Consider the following 24,174-nt stretch of genomic DNA (forward strand, 5'->3'; position numbering starts at 1 on the left):
AACACTGATGAAAGATATCAAACATGACATAAACAGCTGGAGAAATATACCATGTTCTTGGATTGGAAGGATCAATATTGTGAAAATGATTATACTACCCAAAGCAATCTACAGATTAAGTGCAATCCCTGTCAAACTACCAATGGTATTCTTCACAGAATTAGAACAAAAACTTTTACAATTCATACAGAAACACAAAAGACCCCAAATAGCCAAAGAAATCTTGAGAAAGAAAAACGGAGTTGGAGGAATCAGACTCCCCAACTCCAAATTACAGCACAAAGCCACAATAATCAAGACAGTATGGTATTGGCACCAAAAAAAGAAATATAGATCAATGGTACAAGCTAGAATGCCCAGAGATACACCCATGTACCTATGGTCAACTAATCTATGACAAAGGAGGCAAAAATAAACAATGGAGAATAGACAGCCTCTTCAATAAGTGGTGCTGGGAAAACTGGACAGCTACATGTAAAAGAATGAAATTAGAACATTCCTTAACACCGTACACAAAAATAAACTCAAAATTGATTAAAGACTTAAATATAGGACCAGACACTATAAAATTCTTAGAGGAAAACATAGGAAAATCACTCTTTGAAATAAAGCACAGCAAGATCTTTTTTGATCCACCTCCTAGAGTAATGGAAATAAAAACATAAATAAACAAATGGCACTTAATTAAACTTAAAAGATTTTGCACAGCAAAGGAAACCATCAACAAGACAAAGAGACAACCCTCAGAATGGGAGAAAATATTTGCAAACAACAGACAAAGGATTAATCTCCAAAATATACAAACAGCTCATGGAGCTCAATATAAAAAAAACAAACAATCCAGTTTAAAAATGGGTAGAAAACCTCAGTAGATATTTCACCAAGGAAGACATATAGAGGACCAAGTGGCACATGAAAAGCTTCTCAACATCATTAATTATTAGAGAAATGCAAATCAAAACTGCAATGATGTATCACCTCATGCTGGTCAGAATGGCAATTGTCAAAAAATCTAGAAACAGTAAATGCTGGAAAGGATGTGGTGAAAAGGGAACCCTCCTGCACTGTTGGTAGGAATGTAAATTGATACAAGCATGATGGAAAACAGTATGGAGATTCCTGAATAAACTAAAAATAGAACTACCATATGCCCAGCAATCCCACTACTGGGCATATACCCTGAGAAAACCATAATTCAAAAAGAGACAGGTACCACAATGTTCACTGCAGCACTATTTACAATAGCCAGGAAATGGAACCAACCTAAATGTCCATCAACAGATGAATGGATAAAGAAAATGTGGCACATATATACAATGGCATATTACTCAGCCATAAAAAGAAATGAAATTGAGTTATTTGTAGTAAGGTGGATGGACCTAGAGTCTGTCATACAGAGTGTAGTAAGTCAGAAGGAGAAAAACAAATACTATATGCTAATGCATATATATAGAATAAAAAAAAAAAAAATGGTACTGATGAACCTAGTTGCCAGACAGGAGTAAAGAGGTAGACATAGAAAATGGACTTGAGGACATGGAGTGAGAGGGCAAAGCTGGGGTGAAGTGAGAGTAGCATCAACATATATACAGTACTGAATGTAAAACAATTGGCTGGTGAGAAATAGCAGCATAGCACTGGGAGATCGGCTCGGTGCTTTGTGATGACCTAGAGGGGTGGGATAGGGAGGGTGGGAGGGAGGCTCAAGAGGGAGGGGGTATGGGGACATATGTATGCATATGGCTGATTTGCTTTGTTGTGCAACAGAAACTAACAGTATCGTGAAGCATTTATAGTCCAATAAAAATCTAGTACAAAATTTAAAAAAACAATGTAAGGACTGCAAATGACAAAACTGGGATACCAATTCAGACTTTGTGGCAAAGGTAGAGCATGCCAAAATTTCACCACAATTAACCTATTCATACTAACTTGTTCCTCCCTCTTGATTCCATATACGATCTAATGTTTAGTTAGTGAGGATTTGAATGAAGTTCCAGGGGTTCCCAATAAGATGTAGGGTGCACTTGGATTTTCTTAAATCCTGTTTTCTCATATTTCTATAACAATATGTTACACCAACATCCCAAAATATCTGTGCAATAGCTTCCCTAATCACACTATAACCCTTTAAAGGTCCAGTATGAATAGAAATCACAGTTAAGGCAAGTTGGGCTATTGTACTCTCTCAGTGCCCAAACATCCTGATGGACTTCCGGTGGGGTAATCCAGTGGTGCTTAATGGGCTAATCACACTTCAGAGGAGCTGACAAGAACAAACACACTCATGTATAGATTTCCCAAGCACTTGGTAAACAGTGTTGTATCTTATGAACCAGCTCCAGCTCTTTAAAAAGTTTTTTAAGAAGTGAATTTCACCCTTCAAGTCCTACAAATTTCCATTCCAAGTCCGTCTCTCACCTCCCGGCCACATCCTCAGCCCAGGCTCCGTGTCACCCTTGCTGCTCCAGGCAGTTAGTTTTCCCACCCACCATTCTTAAGAGTTTTGCTCTCAACTGCTGCTATAAAGAGCTTCCTGTTATACCCAAAGTGGATTTGCGTCTTGATAGAGGGCTACTAAAGAGCATAAAAACATATTTCTAAATAATAATCTCTATTATCATGATCTCAAAATTCACCTTTATCTCTGTTCCGCCTCACATTTTTCTTTCCTCTCACTTCCTCCATTTTCATAACCAGAGCTACATTACTCCTCAATTCTGTTCCTCAATTAACCCCACCTGTGATTCCTCTGTTTCTTTCTAGAAGCATGTTTTTTCTCTTTCAGCTAAAAACAAACTCATTGAATCATTATATTCAAGACATCCACAAGCTGGACTTTATCTGTTTTGAGAACCTCCCCTGCTCACCACTCCATTGCCTTTGATGTCCATCTCCATAAAGAGCCGGTCACCTTTCATTGAATATTCCTAATTTTGCCACATCTGTGTGTTCTTACCTTGATGATGTCTCCCAAGCGAACTTTCTTCCCTTGAATGCCCCACACTTCTCTGAGGAGTCTTCCAATCTCTCCTAGGCAGAGTGAGCTAATTCTTCTTCTACACTACCATTATTCTCATCACATATCTATTATAAAACTCATTGCATTCTATGATAAATGGAAATTTGTGTTTCTACAGTGCTATTTGATTTGAGTCACTCAATGTTAGGGTCTCTCTCTTATCCATGTCATATGCTACTTCATACTCACTACCTCTAAATTCCTGGTAAAGAGCTGGCCCATACAATGACCAAAATAGTCATTTAATTATTATGGAAAGAATAAAAGAATTCATGAGTGATTAATGCCAACATTTAGCTATCATAAGAAGGAAGGTAGGAGAGAATTTCTGGTTAGGCAGCTGGACCTTCCTGGAAATCTCATCAACGAGTTGCCTTGCTAGGCAATCACAATGGCTACAAGAGAAGTCAATTGCACAATAAATATTCTCTTTCCTTTTAAAATTAGAATCAAACAAGCTTTCACTTTGAATAGCCAACTATAAGATTTAAGTTGAGTGCTGTAATTAAAAAAGATTACAGCAAAATTAATTTGGACTATGCAGAATCATACTGGAATGTATTTAATAGGGCATTAATATTACTAACAGATCATGTAGAGGAAAATAGGGCTCAGGAGTCTAAAACATTACCATTTATCATATTCCAGGTTTACCATCACCCGATCTATGAGAGAAAGTTATAAATATAGGAAAATTAACATGAAATTAAACAAGTGGAACATATTTTCTAAGCAAGAAAGTGTTACATCATGGTTAAGGTTATGATTTGACAAAACTAGAAAGCTATGTGAACGTTTCTGACATTTGTATCTCCACAGCAAATGTAAATGCAACTAAATCTTATTTATCAACCTATGCTCAGAAAGTATGATGGTTGTAAAGAAATATATATGTGTATTCCTATACTTGTAACATTTACCAAGTCTCTAAATATAGTACAGGGGCAAGACACGTGTCCTCTAACAATTCCAGACACTAATTGGTGATGAAAATGAGTTCTTATGACCTAAAAGTCATTTAATAACCTTGTCTGCTTGAAAATTTTAATATTACTGTGTATTCCAACAGATTTTTGTTTCCAATTCAGTCTAAGAAACAATAGAATCATGTGTGATTAGGCTGGACAAGGAGAGGATAAACAACACTCTCATGGTTCTGTGGTTGCTAGGTTGCTAAAGGCTTTAAAGTGGTAATTCTCATTACTTGACATAGACAAGTTGCTAAATGAGTGTTAAGGCAATTGTTGATGCCTGGAGTGGTTGAAGTGACCTATGGCATATTCCCCACCATGAGAACTCTTCCATTCTCTCCCAAGAGTGCAGCCTATTTCACTGTGCTCCCTGCAGATTTTCATTATTCAAGCACATCCTGATTTATTCCTTTCAGTGCCATTTTCATTGTACTATTTATCTGTCCAAGCAAAGGCACAAAATTGTTCCCAACTGTGTAAAAATAAAGTTCACCCTCTAAAATATGCCTTTCAAGCAATAACACATCTATTCACAATCACTTTTCCAGTATTATAGCCACAGCTCTCCTAAAACAACCCTGTAACCTGGACAAACTTACCTCTAATCATAGCGTGTGTATTTACATTTCCACACTCAATCTGCTTCATGGTACCCATTTCTCTTTTTCTTACCATTCATTTTTTTCCTCATTTTTTCTGACTCTTCCTGCTCTTTGTGATTATCCCAACCTCTTAATTAAATACCATGAATTCTCCAAAAGGCTTATAATACAGTAGATGTTCATGTTTTTATATTTTGACTCCTGAAGCATTTTAAGAAAGAAAGTTTGTTGTACACTCTTTTTTGAAACTCCACACAATCTATCAGTGCACTTTACATAGTAGATGCTTGGTAATTCCTCATTTTAACATCTAAGTTGGGTGAAATGTAAAAGACATCTCTCCTCAAAAGACATCTTCTCTATTACTCTCGTCATGCCAAACATTCTGGCCTTTATTTGAAGCATTTAAACATTCTCCTGTTGGCAATCTACTTTTAAAACTCTTTCTTATTTATACTAAGACAAAATCTGCTTTCCAGCACCTTCCAGTTGAGAACCTTTATTCTGTTCTATGAAGTGACACGAACTAAGTCCAACTCACTTTAACTGATACTACTGCATTTGCTTGAAGGCAGTTACCATGTCTCTCTCTTAAAATGTTTTTCTTCCTAGTCAAATATTTCTCATTCTACTCATTATTCTTCATGTAACATGGATTCCAGATACCCTAGTCATTCTTTTAGTCTCTTCCTGGACTCTGGAATATTTATCAAATTTTCTCTTTAATGTGGTCATCAGATCAAAACATAAAACTCTAAATGTCATATCACCAATACATATTCCAATAGAAGAACTGATTTGCTTAACCTTGACACTATATTGCTGGCAACAAAGTGTAAGTTCATGATATTTATTTTAATATCACATAATAATCTTGGCTCAAATTAAAGAAATATCTATAAATATTTTCCATGCAAATTACTATTTACTGAGGTGTTTGCATCTTGAACTTACCTGGATATTTGTTGCTGTTAGTCTGCTAATCTTCTAGTAAACTTTCAAAGGGGGAGAGAGTTAGCTTGAAATAATTCTCCCCCTTAGAGAAAAATTGTTGAAAAGTGAGGATATAAAAATGAGGATTTTCTTCTGATTGTAACCTGTCCTCATATATCTAAGAGACTACCAGGTAAAAGAGAAACTAAATTAATCTGTGTATCTCCAGGTAACAAATAAGTAATGAGTTGGATTTAAATGGCAAAAGTTTTCTCTAAAGATAAATGACTTCTAACAATTAAAACTGTCCAGTAAAATGGGTTGCCCTCAAAGAGATTATCTCATCATTGATTGTGTTCAAGCCATCTCATTACTAAAAATTTCAAACTAGAGTGAAAATCTGTCAGGTGGATTTCCCGTAGCTCAGAGTCTTTGAGCGGGAGAAGGTTTGAGAGTAATTTGGGAGGATGTCCTCTACTCCACCAGACAAAAGGATACTTACTGTGTAAACAGTGTTTGATAAGCATTATAAATGTCCCACAGTAACTTCCTTGAGCTTGCTAGATGTTGGTTTTCTTGGCTCTAAAATAAGAAAGACTCACCTAGAGAGTTAATATGTTCCGTTTGAATAGAAGACTCCACAGTCTTCCTGAGTACATTCAAGCGATCCATTAAAGAATTTGTTCTGAATATTGATGAATATTGGTGTTAAGTAAATCAGTCTAATGTTTCTAAAAGCCACATTTTCCTCCATTGGGAAACTGGAGAAGATTTTCTCACTTTTTTTATTGTAATGATGATTAAACAAGTAATTTGATCATAAGCTTCTATGACAAAGAAAGGTTGATGCTTGAACAAATTAATGCCTAGCAAAACCATGAACACCTGCCTCAGTGCATCTTCCCTTAGCCATTCTGACATATATTCCTGGACCAAATTGGCTCCCGGTCCCACTCAAGCTGAGCCTGAATAGAAGTATCTTGGTGTGTGTGCATGCATGCGTGTGTGTGTGTGTGTGTGTGTGTGCCAATCACATTTAATCATTGGAAACCATGATTTCACTTTCCCACCCCCATCTCAGTTCGTATTTTGGATTTGTCAAGTGACTGACTAAGTGTTAACAACTAGCAGATGGGCTAGAAGGGCAGATGGGGCTCTCAGGAAAGCAGCTAACAAGTGATTAAAATTACCAAAAACTGCACTCATTATTCCTTCTTTAAAAGGATGCTATATTTTTCTTACTGTTAAATCTGATTAAAATAGCAAAGCAGACAGTAGAAGTGAAGCAATCCCTGTTATAATGGAATTTATATGCTTGAATATCAATATCATGGCGTTCCCTAAGATATCGGGGTGTGTATTAAGATACTTCCATTTTTACAAAATTTTATATCTGTCAACTCACTTGCACACATGTTTGGGTATCTATACCATTATCTTATCCATGCAATCATTTGGCATGTTTGTAGGAATCAGGCTCTGTGCTAGTGTTACAGTGAACAGCAGTACAACCACTCTAAACTCAGGCACTCTGCTTGGACTGGTAAGAGACACATCCACATGACTATGCCATTCAGAACATCCATTTTGGAATTTTGTATGCTTATTTTAATAGCATTTTTCTTTTCTACATTTCTGGGTCATCTCCTTATGAAATATTTTCAGAACCGGATTAGTAGTTCCAAAAGAAAATCTGTCTCATTATTTTGTAGGTAAACCTTATTTTTGATCCAAAATTTTGCTTAGTTTGATTATCAAATGTGATTATGAAAGATATTTAGCTGGTTATGGGACATGTATTTCCATTATTGAGGATATTCACAAGAATAACAATGAGAGCTAAAGAACATATAAAAGAAGTGCTCTGAAAAACTTTAAGCACCTGTGGTAGAAAAAGATGCCTCCCCAAAGATGTCCATGTTCTAATCTTTAGAACCTGTGAATATGTTACCTTAGATAGAAAAGGGGCTTTGCAGATGTGATTGTTAAGGATTGTGAGATGGGCTGATTATCTTGGATTGTCTTGGTGGGCCCAGTATAACCATGAGAGTCATTAGAATAAGGATGCTGAGTCAGAGAAGAAAATGTCATGATGGAAGTAGAAGTCAGAGAGATTTGAAGATGTTCACTGCTAGCCTTGAAGAAGGAGGAAAGGGCCATGTCCAATGTGTGCAGGTGGTTTCTAGAAGGTGGAAAAGGAAAGGATTCTCCTCTAGAGTCTCCAGAAGGAATACAACCCTGCCTGACAACTTGATTTTAGGAGTGCTGACCTCCGGAACTACAAGGTAATTAATTGGTATTGTAATAACCACTAAATTTGTGGTGATTTGTTACAGTAGCAATAGAAAATTAAAATGGTACCCTAAATATGTAAATAATAATATCAGCATTGAAATACCACTTATAAAACTGGGATGACAGTGATATTTTACCCTATATGTCAGCTTAGATTATAAAGTAGAGGCCTCTTGGAGTGCTATGTTAGTAATTCCTGAGGTTACATCCTGATTTAGTGGGAGAGCAGGTAGCACTTAATAAGTGATGTCTGCAATAGTAATAGAGCTAGGAATGATGATCTGTATGTCTGTCACAAATTTGTTATCTCTGGTTATTGTGAAGTGGTAAATTCAATCATTCTCTCAGAATCATAGAATATTAGAGTAGTAGGTATGAACTTCTTATATAGCAAAAGAATTGAAGTTCCAGTTCAGTAGGAAAACACACCAAAGTCTTTAAAAACTACTGATATATAAAATTAAGGGTTTATACTTTAATCTGGAATTCTTCCTACTACATCTTAATGAGTTCAGGAGTTAATACTGATGAAATAACTGTACTCCCTCTTCTCTTGATGACATCTCTCCCTTCTAACCCAAGGCTTCAAGGTGCCCAATTAGGCTCTATTCACATTCACCCTTGATGGATAGTACGCTACCCATAAGCATCCTCATACTTCTCTACTTCCATAACCACCTCACCTATTATCCCCATCAAGCCTTAACTATCTTAATTATCTGGCTCAAGAAAGGGACATAGAGACCTAGTGAACTAATTTATTTATTAACTGGCTTACTTACTATGTTTCTAATAATATTTTTGAGAATCACTAGCAATTTCTATATATACTACAAAAAGAAATAGTTTAAATCAAATGCTTGCCTCTTTCATTTCACGCAATATGAGGTCAGCAGAAGTAATACCAGCTGGTAATAATGACAAATATTTGTTCGAAGCCTAACACATGATCTGCTAGGCACTGAGAATGCTACTTTGAACAAGAAAGGCAGAATTCATACCCTTGAAGAACTCACAGATTTTCAGGAGGCCCTCAAATCTCAGCAGTTGATTTGCACATAGATTATCTCTGTTTCTTCTGGCAGGTTCTTGTTCTGGGCAATAAAGAGGGTCAGACACAGCTTGTGGAAACACAACAGTTCTTCAAATAGTCAGTATGGGCCCCATACCCCATTCTGAGCACTCCAACCCTTTCAAGAGAAGAGAACCATTGACTTCTTGGATGTATGCAATTATTTCACAGGGAGGTAGAATGGTAAATCATTAGGTACTCCTAATCTGAAAACAGATTACTAGAGTTTGGATGTGATTTTCTCCCTTTCCATTTGAGAGATATTGAATAAATTACTTCACCTTTCTAAGCTTCAGTTTTCTTATCCATAAACTGAGGTGAATTATATTTTCTGTCTCATGAGGTAATAAATAAATGAAATAATACATGTACAGAATATTAAATAGTACAGTCACTAGTACACAGTAGGTGTTGATTACTGGAAGCAATTAGTGTTATGATTAATATAATCATTAATATCAAAACCATTCTCTTCCTCTACTTCTCCGTGACTGTGATATGTTACCTTCAAAATACTTTAAAGCCTAGAGGAATATTAAAAGATCATATTTTCTTTAGCAGTCTTGCTAAATGTAGTGGTTCCTTATTGGTCATAATTTCCCTTGTCTTCTTTGCTTGTTGCCCACAAGCCCAAATGCCCACATCCACTAAAATACTGGTAGGTAGTTTCCAAGCCTGGCAGCAGGGCTAGAGCATGTACCTCAATAAGATCTAAGAGAAATTCTGCTGGATATTTCTTGGAAATATATTCCTCCCTGATGGGGAGTGAAAGGTATGGAGACCATCATATGAACCCCCTTCCCAAGACCTAGATAAAATCATGCCTTGTATAAACACTCCCTTAAAACTCCATCCCACCCCATCTGCTTTGAATTTCTGTGCTATTGATGGACATTTAACCCAATGACCTTTCTCTGACTATGTGTGTTTGTGTGTGTGTATCTTCCCTCTTGAACTATTCCATTCTGCAAGGGCAAAAACTTTGAGTTATGAATATATATGTATAAGCACTAAATTATGAACTATATACATATAGAATGGAAGTGGTATGTTTTGCTGCTACTATTACAAATTTTTCCAAATTAGTTATGGTGGCACAATTTGGTCAAGAATGGAATTTTACCTTAGTGCCAACAACACCCATAAAAGGATGCAAAAAACCCTATCCTTTACTGAGGTTGTGGGGAGTCTTATAAATGCCTATTCTAAGGAATGTGAGGTATCCACAGGAGATGCACTGTGTCATGGTAAGGCAGAATCATACTATTCAGACAAGAATATTTCAAGAGGAACAAACAACATGCAAACCCAGGGCAGCATGACAGTCTCACCAGATGCTAATGGTAGAGACTAGTCATGCTAACTCAGCTTCCATGAAGCTCCCTAGCTCAAGTGGTTCTTGTATATCTCACAGTTTCTGTTATAGAGAGTTGTTTGTGTTTGTGACCCCAAATTCATATGTTGAAGCCCCTAATGTGATAACAGAGGTGGGCTGTTTGGAAAGTAATTAGGTTAAGATGAGGTCATGAGGGTGAGGACCCCACAGGAGATTAGTGCCCTTATAAAAAGAGGCACTAGAAAAAGAAAAAAAAAAAAAAAAAAAAAAAAAAAAGAGGCACCAGAAGGTGCTTTCTATCTCTCTCCACCATGTGAGACACAGCAAGAAGACAGCTATCACAAGCCAAGAAAAGTGTCATCACCAGGAACTGAATCAGCTGACACCTTGATCTTGGATTTCCCAGCCACTCGAACTGTGAGAAATATATGTCTGCTGTTTAAGCTACTCTGTTTATGGTATATCATTATAGGAGCCCAAGCTAAGACAGATTTCTCAATCCCATCCTCCGCTATCCATAGCCATGCTCTTTTATCCTTACTTCAGTCTTGGTGTCTTTTCATCTGGTAAATATTCATCTGAAGCTTTTCCTCTCATATTTAAGCCCAGAGGTTGTTTGTTTAATATACAAGTATTTACAGCTCTTGTTTATAGTTTATACAGGGTGACTTATGTCTAAAAATTTAGTCTGGTGTGTAAAAGAGGACTTCAAGAAATGTTAAAGGAAAGGTACGGAAGGAACGAGGAACACTTAAAATGTTATTTCACGCCACATATTTTATCTCCCATCACACTGAGCACTTATTTACTGATGAATTTTGGATGCACTCTTGAACTTTAATGGTGGGCATAAGAACAGATGTAATCTCATAAAGAAGTTAAAAGTCTGACAGTTTAAGGCATTTGTCCCCTCCCCTACTCTACATTGCCTCTAGGAGGTTTGATTTGATTAATGCAGTTTTAAGTGTAGATTTTTTTTTTTTTATGCAAGAGCCACTGGGAAAGTTTTCAGAAACAATGAACAAACAAAACATAAGATGACACAATGTCAAAAAAATGTCAAAAAATAAATAATTGGGGACTTCCACTTTTGGTAATCGTAGATCTGACAATTTGTACCAATTCTGTCTCTGAGTAAAGACTTAAAATTTGCAAACATTTGCCAGAATGTTTTGAAATGCTAACAAGACAGTAAGGAATTATCAGGTCAAAATGCAACGCCTGATATATGGGACCACTTTTCTTCTGAGTGGCTGAGGGTTGAGTAAAGCAAAGTAAAGCCCCAAAAGTAGAAGAAAATTAAAAGCATAAATCAATAAAATAACAAGGACAAAATAATATCAATAAGGCCAAATATGGTTCTTTGAAAAGACCAACAAATTTGATAAAGCTCCAGTGACACGAATGAAATAAAAAGATAAAAAACAAAAATAAACAATGTTAGAAGTGTAGACACATTTTTATTACAAACATAATAAAAAGGTGTTTATGAATTACTTTGCTAATAAAATTTAAAATTTTAATAAAAGGAAAAAATGTTTTAAATAGTACTATTTGACAAAGCTGGTGCAAAAAGAACAAAAAGTATGAATATTCATACAACTATTAAAGAAATTGAATCTGTAAATTTAAAATATCTCCATATTAAAAAATTAAAACAATTTGAGAAAGGTTATTAGGTTAAATTTCCATCAATAGCACATTAGTTCAAAGCAGATAAGTGTGGACTGGAGTTATAATGAAGTGTTTTCCAAGACAAGAGAATATCTAGATCTTAGAGCATGAGTAGGTTATAAACAGATGGAAACAGGATATTAATAGCTCAAAAAAAGATTAGCATTTTCACATTTACCACATGAACAATGATCTTTTATTCAGAAATAGCTTTTGTCCTTTGATTTACTATAGATATGACTCTGGCTGCTTCACAATCAGAAATAGGGTTAACTCATGTATCTCAGTTTAGATCTTTCTTTGACAGTAAAGTTTATTTACCAGCAAATTCTTCCAAACATTAAAGAAAAGAAAAATGTCAAAAATATACAAATTCTTCAGGAAAATGGAAAAAAGAAGGAACACTTCCCAATTGTTTAAGAAAATCAATACACAAATTGCAAGAAACAGTTAACAAAGACCTAGAAGAAATAAAGAGGAAGCAAGAAACGATGAGCAACACAGTAAATGAAATTAAAAATACTCTAGATGAGATCAATAGCAGAATAACTGAGGCAGAAGAACGGATAAGTGACCTGGAAGATAAAATAGTGGAAATAACTACTGCAGAGCAGAAGAAAGAAAAAAGAATGAAAAGAACTGAGGACAGTCTCAGAGACCTCTGGGACAACATTAAATACACCAACATTCAAATTATAGGGATCCCAGAAGAAGAAGAGAAAAAGAAAGGGACTGATAAATATTGGAAGAGATTATAGTTGAAAACTTCCCTAATATAGGAAAGGAAATAGTCAATCAAGTCCAGGAAGCACAGAGTCCCATACAGGATAAACCCAAGGAGAAACATGCAGAGACACATAATAATCAAACTGTCAAGAATGAAATACAAAGAAAACAAATTAAAAGCACAAGGGAAAAACAACAAATAACACAAAAGGGAACCCCCATAAGGTTAACATCTGAACATTCAGCAAAAACTCTACAAGCCAGAAGGGAGTGGCAGGACGTATTTAAAGTGATGAAGGAAAAAAAAAACTACAACCAAGATTAATCTACCCAGCAAGGATCTTATTCAGATTTGATGTAGAAATTAAAACCACTACAGACAAGCAAAACCTGAGAAAGTTCAGCACCACCAAACCAGCTTTACAACAAATGCTAAAGGAACTTCTCTAGGCAAGAAACACAAGAGAAGGAAAAGACCTACAAGAACAACCCAAAACAATTAAGTAAATAGTAATAGGACCATACATATTGATAATTACCTTAAATGTAAATGGATTAAATGCTCCCACCAAAAGACACAGACTGTCTGAATGGATACAAAAACAAGACCCATATATATGTTGTCTACAAGAGACCCACTTCAGACCTAGGGACACATACAGACTGAAAGTGAGGGGATAGAAAAAGATATTCCATGCAAATGGAAATCAGAAGAAATCTGGAGTAGCAATTCTCAAATCAGACAAAATAGACTTTAAAATAAAAACTATTACAAGAGACAAAGAAGGACACTACATAATGATCAAGGAATCGATCCATGAAGAAGATACAACAATTGTAAATATTTATGCACCCAACATAGGAGCACCTCAATACATAAGGCAAATACTAATAACCATAAAAGGGGAAATCAACAGTAACACAATTATAGTAGGGGACTTTAACACCCCACTTTCACCAATGGACAGATCATCCAAAATGAAAATAAATAAGGAAACACAAGCTTTAAATGATACATTTCACAAGGTGGACTTACTTGATATTTATAGGACATTCCATCCAAAAACAACAGAATACACATTTTTCTCAAGTGCTCATGGAACATTCTCCAGGATCGATCATATATTGGGTCACAAATCTAGCCTTGGCAAATTTAAGAAAATTGAAATCATATCAAGTATCTTTTCCAACCACAATGCTATGAGACTAGATATCAATTAGAGGAAAAGATCTGTATAAAATACAAACACATGGAGGCTAAACAATACACTACTTAATAACGAAGTGATCACTGAGAAAATCAAAGAGGAAATCAAAAACTACTTAGAAACAAATGAAAATGGAGACACAACGACCCAAAACCTATGGGATACAGCAAAAGTAGTTCTAAGAGGGAAGTTTATAGCAATACAATCATACGTTAAGAAACAAGAAACATCTCGAATAAACACACTAACTTTGTATTTAAAGCAATTAGAGAAAGAACAAAAAAAACCACAAGTTTAGCAGAAGGAAAGAAATCATAAAGATCAGATCAGAAGTAAATGAAAAAGAAATGAAGGAAACAATAGCAAAGATCAATAAAAGTAAAAGCTGGTTCTTTGAGAAGATAAATAAAATTGATAAACCATTAGCCAGACTCATCAAGAAAAAAAGGGAGAAGACTCAAATGAATAAAATTAGAAATGAAAAAGGAGACATAACAACGGACACTGCAGAAATACAAAAGATCATTAGAGATTACTACAAGCAACTGTATGCCAATAAAATGGACCACCTGGAAGAAATGGACAAATTCTTACAAATGCACAACCTGCTGAGACTGAACCAGGAAGAAATAGAAAATATGAACAGACCAATCACAAGCACTGAAATTGAAACTGTGATTAAAAATCTTCCAACACACAAAAGCCCAGGACCAGAAGGCTTCACAGGTGAATTCTAACAAACATTTAGAGAAGACCTAACACCTATCCTTCTCAAACTCTTCCGAAAGATAGCAAAGGGAGGAACACTCCCAAACTCATTCTATGAGGCCACCAACACCCTTAAACCAAAACCAGACAAATAAGTCACAAAGAAAGAGAACTACAGGCCAATATCACTGATGAACATAGATGCAAAAATCCTCAACAAAATACTAGCAAACAGAATCCAACAGCACATTAAAAGCATCATACACCATGATCAAGTGGGGTTTATTCCAGGAATGCAAGGATTCTTCAATATATGCAAATCAATCAACGTGATACACCATATCAACAAACTGAAGGAGAAAAACCATATGATCATCTCAATAGATGCAGAGAAAGCTTTTGACAAAATTCAACACCTATTTTTGATAAAAACCCTGCAGAAAGTAGGCATAGAGGGAACTTTCCTCAACATAATAAAGGCCGTATATGACAAATCCACAGCCAGCATTGTTCTCAATGGTGTAAAACTGAAACCATTTCCACTAAGATCAGGAACAAGACAAGGTTGCCCACTCTCACCACTCTTATTCAACCTAGTTTTGGAAGTTCTAGCCACAGCAATCAGAGAAAAAAAAGAAATAAAAGGAATCCAAATAGGAAAAGAAGAAGTAAAGCTGTCACTGTTTGCAGATGACATGATACTATACATAGAGAATACTAAGGATGCTACCAGAAAACTACTAGAGCTAATCAATGAATTTGGCAAACTAGCAGGATACAAAATTAATGCACAGAAACCTCTGGCATTTTTATACACTAATGATGAAAAATCTGAGAGTGAAATTAAGAAAACACTCCCATTTACCATTGCAACAAAAAGAATAAAATATCTAGGAATAAACCTACCTAAGGAGACAAAAGACTTGTATGCAGAAAACTATAAGACACTGATGAAAGAAATTAAAGATGATACAAATAGATGGAGAAATATACCATGTTCTTGGATTGGAAGAATCAACATTGTGAAAATGACTCTACTACCCAAAGCAATCTACAGATTCAATGCAATCCCTATCAAATTACCACTGACATTTTTTACAGAACTAGAACAAAAAACTTCACAATTTGTATGGAAACACAAAAGACCCCGAATAGCCATAGCAATCTTGAGAACGAAAAATGGAGCTGGAGGAATCAGGCTCCTTGACTTCAGACTATACTACAAGGCTACAGTAATCAAGAAAGTATGGTACTGGCACGAAAGCAGAAATATAGATTAATGGAACAGGATAGAAGGCCCAGAGATAAATTCACATACATATGGTCACCATTTCTTTGATAAAGGAGGGAAGGATATACAGTGGAGAAAAGACATCTCTTCAATAAGTGGTGCTGGGGAAACTGGACAGCTACCTGTAAAAGTATGAAATTAGAGCACTCCCTAACACCACACACAAAAATAAACTCAAAATGGGTTAAAGATCTAAATGTAAGGCCATACACTATCAAACCCTTAGAGGAAAACATAGGCAGAACACTCTATGACATAAATCACAGCAAGATCCTTTTTGACCCATCTCCTAGAGAAATGGAAATAAAAACAAAAATAAACAAATGGGACCTAATGAAACTTAAAAGCTTTTGCACAGCAAAGGATACCATAAACAAGACCAAAAGACAACCCTCAGAATGGGAGAAAATATTTGCAAATGAAGCAACTGACATAGGATTAATATCCAAAATTTATAAGCAACTCATGCAGCTCAATACCCAAAAAACAAACAACCCAATCCAAAAATGGGCAGAACTAAATAAACATTTCTCCAAAGAAGATATACAGATTGCCAACAAACACATGAAAGAATGCTCAATATCATTAATCATTAGAGAAATGCAAATCAAAACTACAATGAGATATCATCTAATACCGGTCAGAATGGCCATCATCAATAAATCTAGAAACAATAAATGCTGGAGAGGGTGTGGAGAAAGGGGAACACTCTTGCACTGCTGGTGGGAATGTAAATTGATACAGCCACTATGGAGAACAGTATGGAGGTTCCTTAAAAAACTACAAATATAACTATAATATGACCCAGCAATCCCACTACTGGGCATATACCCTGAGAAAACCATAATTCAAAAAGAGTCATGTACCAAAATGTTCCTTGCAGCTCTATTTACAATAGCCAGGACATGGAAGCAACCTATGTGTCCATCAACAGATGAATGGATAAAGAAGTTGTGGTACATATATACAATGGAATATTATTCAGCCATTAAAAGAAATGAAACTGAGTTATTTGCAATGAGGTGGATAGACCTGGAGTCTGTCATACAGAGTGAAGTAAGTCAGAGGGAGAAAAACAAATACCTTATGCTAACACATATATATGGAGTCTAAGAAAAAAATGTCATGAAGAGATTAGTGGTAGGACGGGAATAAAACACAGACCTACTAGAGCATGGACTTGAGGATATGGGGAGGGGGAAGAGTAAGCTGTGACGAAGTGAGAGAGTGGCATGGACATATATACACTACCAAATGTAAATTGGATAGCTAGTGGGAAGCTGCTGCCTAGCACAGGGAGATCACCTCTGTGCTTTGTGACCACCTAGAAGGGTGGGATAGGGAGGGTGGGAACGAGGGTGACACAAGAGGGAAGAGATATGGGAACATATGTATATGTATAACTGATTCACTTTGTTGTAAAGCAGAAACTAACACACCATTGTAAAACAGTTATACTCCAATAAAGATGTTAAAAAAAAAAGAACACAATGCTAGTGTTAGCAAGGACTTGAAGCAAAGGATATTTTATACTGCTGGTGGGAAGGTAAATTGGTACAACCACTTTGATATACTATTTGGCAGTAACCACCAAAGCTGAATATGTGCATAACCCATTTGCTCACAGTTCCATTTTAGTTATATGCCCAAGAGAATTGTGAAAACATATATAAAAATTCATCATAACAGCAGTATTCTTAATAGTCAAAAATGGAAAACAACTCAAATATCCATCAGCATTCAAATGGATAAATAGATCACAGCTTCCACTGCAGTGAAAATGAGCAAACTACAACTGTATTTAACAGCAGGGGTGAATGTTACAAAATGATTTTGAATGAAAGAATCCAGACATAAAATAACATAGACTTCCTTATTCCAATGATATGTAAAAACAAAACAAAACAACAATAACAAAAATCATGTGAAACTATAAAGAAACGCAAGAAAGCAATGATCATAAATTCGGAATAGATGCTGGTCATGTTCTAATTCTTGACCTGGATATCCATACATCAGTGCCACTCCAAGTATGATCTGTAAAGCAGTGCCAGTCCATGAACAATGTGTTATGAGTTACGCTGTGAAATTTAATTCCAGCAAGCCTGGAATTGGTCAGAGCTGTTTTGCTAACATACCTGCAAGGCACTGACCACTGGTCAAGGCATGAAATGTACTGATTAATAGTAGTGCTTTGTAAACATGTATCTGAGGAATTTAAAGTGAGTTTGTCCTCTTTTGTCAGCATTATTCATTGATAACATTGAGATTGATGATTTGTACCTGGTCTCAGTGTGGCACCTGGAAGATTCTGCCATTGGGAATAATTGTATAGCAAGAATATGCCTACACAACCAGGAGGTATAAGAAGCGCCAGCTAAAACTCCATTTTGGGCTCCCTGATCCAAAATAATCCAAGCACATATTGATGGTCTAGTAGAGAAAGTGTGTCCAGTAAGGCTCTGCATTGGTAAGATAACTGGAGCCTATATCTGGCCTCTCTGGATGCCTTGCTGGGAGACAGTCTTACTTTGATGCTGTAGTCATATTGTATGTTTGTATCCTTTTCTCTAACAAAATGTATATTTGCAAGCATTGTCATTTTTGGTCCTTTGTGCTTTTTCAGTAGTTGAACTCTAATTGCCAACATTAATGTTTGAATTCACCTGAGATAAGTAGAAAAATTGAGAGCAAACCTTCAGAATCTGTATTTGACCAGGTAATTTTTATGGTTTTTGAAGGGGGTCAAAAGGGGCAAACTTCCAGTTATAAAATAAATCATCATGGGGATGTCATGGTGGCTATAGTTAATACTAGATTACATATTTGAAAATTGCTGACAGAGTAGATCCTAAGAGCAGCAATCACAAAACAAAGGAACTATATATGGTAACAGATGTTAACTAGATTTATTGTAATGATCATTTCATAATATATACATATATTGAATCCTTATGTTGTATACCTGAAACTAACAAAATTTTATATGTAAATTATACCTCAGTAAAAAATTTAAAAGCATCAAAAACCCAAAACACTAAGCTCCTTCCTACCAAAGAATAACTAAATACAGTTGACCCTTGAGGAACATGGTTTTGAACTGCACAGATCCATGTCTACCTGGATTTTTTTTCAATAAATGCAAACTACAGTACTGCACCATCCAGGTTGGTTGAATCCATGGTTGTAGAACCTCAGGTGTGGAAGACAGACTATAAGGACTGTAAAGTTCTACTGGGATTTTTGACTGTGTGGACAGTAGTGCCCCTAACCCCCCAAATTTTTCAAGGGTCAACTATAAATAAAATTTTATGACAGATGTGGATTTTGTGTTTGTCTCTTTTTTTGTTTTGTTTTACTTTTCTAATAGTTCACCTTGACTGGTTTTCTAAAACTATATCTATATCTATATTTTAACATCTTTATTGGAGTATAATTGCTTTACAATGGTGTGTTAGTTTCTGCTTAATAACAAAGTGAATCAGCTATATATATACATATATCTCCATATCTCTTCCCTCTTGCATCTCCCACCCACCCTCCCTATACCACCCTTCTAGGTGGTCACAAAGCACTGAGCTGATCTCCCTGTGCTATGCAGCTGCTTTCCATTAGCTATCTACTTTACATTTGGTAGTATATATAAGTTCATGCCACTCTCTCACTGCGTTCCAGTTTACCCTTTCCCCTTCCTATATCCTCAAGGCCATTCTTTATGTGTGCATCTTTATACCTGTCCTGTCCCTAGGATCTTCAGAACCATTTTTTTTTTTTTTTTTTTTTTTTTTTTTTTTTAGATTTCATATATGTGTATTAGCCTATGGTATTTGTTTTTCTCTTTCTGACTTACTTCACTCTGTATGACAGACCCTAGGTCCATCCACCTCATTACAAATAACTCAATTTTGTTTCTTTTTATGGCTGAGTAATATATGTGACACATCTTCTTTATCCATTCATCTGTTGGACACTTAGGTTGCTTCCATGTCCTGGTTATTGTAAATTGAGCTGCAATGAACATTGTGGTACATGACTCTTTTTGAATTATGGATTTTTCAGGATATATGCCCAGTAGTGGGATTGGTAGGTCATAAGGCAGTTGTATTTTTAGTTTTTTAAGGAATCTCCATACCATTCTCCATAGTGTCTGTATCAATTTACATTCCCACTAACGCTACGAGAGGATTCCCTTTTCTCCACACCCTCTCCAGCATTTATTGTTTGTAGATTTTTTGATGATGGCCATTCTGACCCGTGTGAGGTGATACCTCATTGTAGTTTTGATTTGCATTTCTCTAATGATTAGTGATGTTGAGCATCCTTTCCAGTGTTTGTTGGCAATCTGTATGTCTTCTTTGGAGAAATGTCTATTTAGGTCTTCTGCCCATTTTTGGATTGGGTTGTTTGTTTATTTGATATTGAGCTGCATGAGCTGCTTGTAAATTTTGGAGATTAATCCTTTGTCAATTGCTTCATTTGCAAATATTTCCTCTAATTGTGTGGGTTGTCTTTTCATCTTGTTTATGGTTTTCTTTGGTGTGCAAAAGCTTTTAAGTTTCATCAGGTCCCATTTGTTTATTTTTGTTTTTATTTTCATTTCTCTAGGACGTGGGTCAAAAAGGATCTTTGATTTATGTCAGTGTTCTGCCTATGTTTTCTTCTAAGAGTGTTACAGTGTCTGACCTTACATTTAGGTCTTTAATCCATTTTGAGTTTATTTTTGTGTATGGTGTTAAGGAGTGGTCTCATTTTGTTCTTTTACATGTAGCTGTCCAGTTTTCCCAGTACAAATTATTTAAGAGGTTGTCTTTTCTCCATTGTATATTCTTGTCTCCTTTATCAAAAATAAGGTGACCTTATGTGCATGGGTTTATCTCTGTTCTTTTTATCCTGTTCCATTTATCTATACTTCTGGTTTTGTGCCAGTGCCATACTGTCTTGATTACTGTAGCTTTGTAGTATAGTGTGAAGTCTGGGAGACTGATTCCTCCAACTCCGTTTTTCTTTCTCAAGATTCCTTTGGTTACTAGGGGTCTTCTGTGTTCCAATACCAATTGTGAAATTTTTTGTTCTAGTTCTGTGAAAACTGCCATTGGTATTTTGCTAGGGATTGCATTGAATCTGTAGATTGCTTTGGGTAGTAGAGTCATTTTCACAATGTTGATTCTTCCAATCCAAAATCATGGTATATCTCTCCATCTGTTTATATCATCTTTCTTTTTTTCATATTTCATATGAAATATTTCATATTTCTTTCATCAGTGTCTTATAATTTTCTGCATATAGGTCTTTTGTCTCCTTAGGTAGGTTTATTCCTAGATATTGTATTCTTTTTATTGTAATGGTAAATTGGTGTGTTTTCTTAATTTAACTCTCAGATTTTTTATCATTAGTGTATAGGAATACAAGAGATTTCTTTGCATTAATTTTGTATCCTGCTACATTACCAAATTCATTGATTAGCTCTAGTAGTTTTCTGGTAGCATCTTTAGGATTCTCTTTGTATAGTATCATGTCATCTGCAAACAGTGACAGCTTTACTTCTTCTTTTCTCATTTGGATTCATTTTATTTCTTTTTTGTCTCTGATTGCTGTGGCTAAAACTTCCAAAACTATGTTGAATAATAGTGTTGACAGTGGACAACCTTGTCTTTTTCCTGATCTTAGAGGAAATGGTTTCAATTTTTCACCATCTAGAATGATGTTGGCAGTAGGTTTGTCATATATGGCCTTTATTATTTTGAGGTACAAAAGTACATTTTTTATAAATCTGTATTTTTCCTATTCCTTTTTAGCATTTGACTTTAATTGCAATTGTTAAACTGATGAATTAGCATAAAATTAGTCTACCACATATAGTTTGAGAAGCACTGTTTAACATGAATGTTCAATTTGTGATAAATCATTATGCAGTAAATCTTTGTTCTGTACACTTTTAAGTGTGTTATACTGTGCAACCAAAAGGGTTTTTTTAATAAAAAATAAACAATTCCATGCAACATTTTTTGCCACCTTCTATGCATCTCTTTCCAAATTCCTACATTTGCTTGCTCTGCCCTCTGTGTTCTCTGGTGTTCCAACATAGCTTCTAACATCCTGGCTCATAATTACTTGTTAATCTGGATGTTACTACAATAGACTCTGAGTTCCCAGTGTCAAGACTAGATTTCAGTGCCTGGTGCCTGACACATAGTATGTCCTCAGTAAACATTTGTTAAATCACCAAGTGATTTGGGGCCAGTATTTGTTATAAACACTCTAGCATCTACATGGCAGTCACACTTTTTTTTTCATTACACCTGTCTAAAGTTGTCAGCAAATTTACTGAGCATCTGGTATCTAGCATGTGCAATGTCATGACGAGCATTTGACTAGGCTTCAGAAAGTATATTTATACCCAGTTATAAATATGTAACTTGCTTCATGGTTTTCTACAGCCAAAATAACCTCAACTAGAGTTTGGTCATAACATGGGTCCCCTACCAAAAATGGGAAATCGATAGGAAAGTAGCACAGGTGTGAAATGGTGGTGTGGTATAAGTTAGGGTTCTAGAGGGTTTAGCAAATACAAAAGGACTTGACTTTGAGTTATACCCAGCCTGTCTTTTGTTGGGGTGGCAGGGGGACGGGGATTGTTTTTTTTTTTTTTTTATTCAGGCAGAAAGTAACAAAAATTATAATGATCCTCATCAGTTCACTCAGTCCCATGTAATTAATTTTTTTTTCACCTTGATCTTTTGTTAGCACTTTTATGAATTCATCAGTTTTCCATTAGGGTTCTGAAAATGCTTATTCTTTCAGTTCAGCAGTATGGTCAGTTACCAGAAACCTGTACTTGTCAGAGTGTTTTCCATGAATTCCTTGAAGACAAAACCCTTTTATAGGAAGGAACATTTTTGCAAAATCATCAGAGTACACCCAGAACTGTCTGTAAATGACAAAAGACTTAAAAATGACCATGGTTAAAGATTTGGTGAAAGTTCATAATAATGCAATTGACAAGGAAATTTAGTTATTTCTGAGATATACATTTTAAAGTAATAACTAGAATTATGACTTGTAACATTATACTAGAATTTATAAGATTTTTAGAAATTTCATGTAATGTCTGAAACATTTATTTTAACATATTTCCATACAAATAACCCAAAGAAAGTTTAGTATTAGTTGTTTTTTTTGTTTGTTTTTTAATACTGCAGGTTATTAGTCATCAATTTTATACACATGAGTGTATACATGTCAATCCTAATTGCCCAATTCATGACACCACCATCCCCACCCCACTGCAATTTTTCCCCCTTGGTGTCCATAGGTTTGTTCTCTACATCTGGGTCTCAACTTCTCCCCTGCAAACCAGTTCATCTGTACCATTATTCTAGGTTCCACATACATGCATTAATATAAAATATTTGTTTTTCTAATTTCTGACTTACTTCACACTGTATGACAGTCTCTAGATACATCCACATCTCAACAAATGACTCAAATTCATTCCTTTTTAGAGCTGAGTAATATTCCATTGTATATATGTACCACATCTTCTTTATCCATTCATCTGTCGATGGGCATTTAGGTTGATTCTATGACCTGGCTATCATAAAGAGTGTTGCAATGAACATTGGGGTGCATGTGTCTTTGTGAAATATGGTTTTCTCTGGTTATATACCCAGTAGTGGGATCACTGGATCATATGGTAATTCTATTTTTAGTTTTTTAAGGAACCTCCATACTGCTCTCCATAGTGTCTGTATCAATTTACATTCCCACCAACAGTACAAGAGGGTTCCCTTTACTCCACATCCTCTCCAGCATTTGTTGTTTGTAGATTTTCTGATGATGCCCATTCTAACTGGTGTGAGGTGATACCTCATTGTAGTTTTGATTTGCATTTCTCTAATAATTAGTGATGTAGAGCAGCTTTTTATGTGCTTGGCCATCTGTACATCTTCCCTGGAGAAATGTCTATTTAGGTCTTCTGCACATTTTTAGATTGGGTTGTTTGTTTCTTTAATATTGAGCTGCATGAGCTGTTTATATATTTTGGAGATTAATCCTTTGTCCGTTGATTCGTTGGCAAATATTTTCTCTCATTGTGAGGGTTGTCTTTTTGCCTCATTTATGGTTTCCTTTGTTGTGCAAAAGCTTTTAAGTTTCATTAGATCCCATTTGTTTATTTTTGTTTTTATCTCCATTACTCTAGGAGGTGGATCAAAAAGGATCTTGCTGTGATTTATGTCAAAGAGTGTTCTTCCTATGTTTTCCTCAAAGAATTTTACAGTGTCCACTCTTATATTTAGGTCTCTAATCCATTTTGTGATTATTTTTGTATATGCTGT

This window comes from Kogia breviceps, chromosome 15 (genome assembly GCF_026419965.1).
Source record: "Kogia breviceps isolate mKogBre1 chromosome 15, mKogBre1 haplotype 1, whole genome shotgun sequence".
NCBI lineage: Eukaryota > Metazoa > Chordata > Mammalia > Artiodactyla > Physeteridae > Kogia > Kogia breviceps.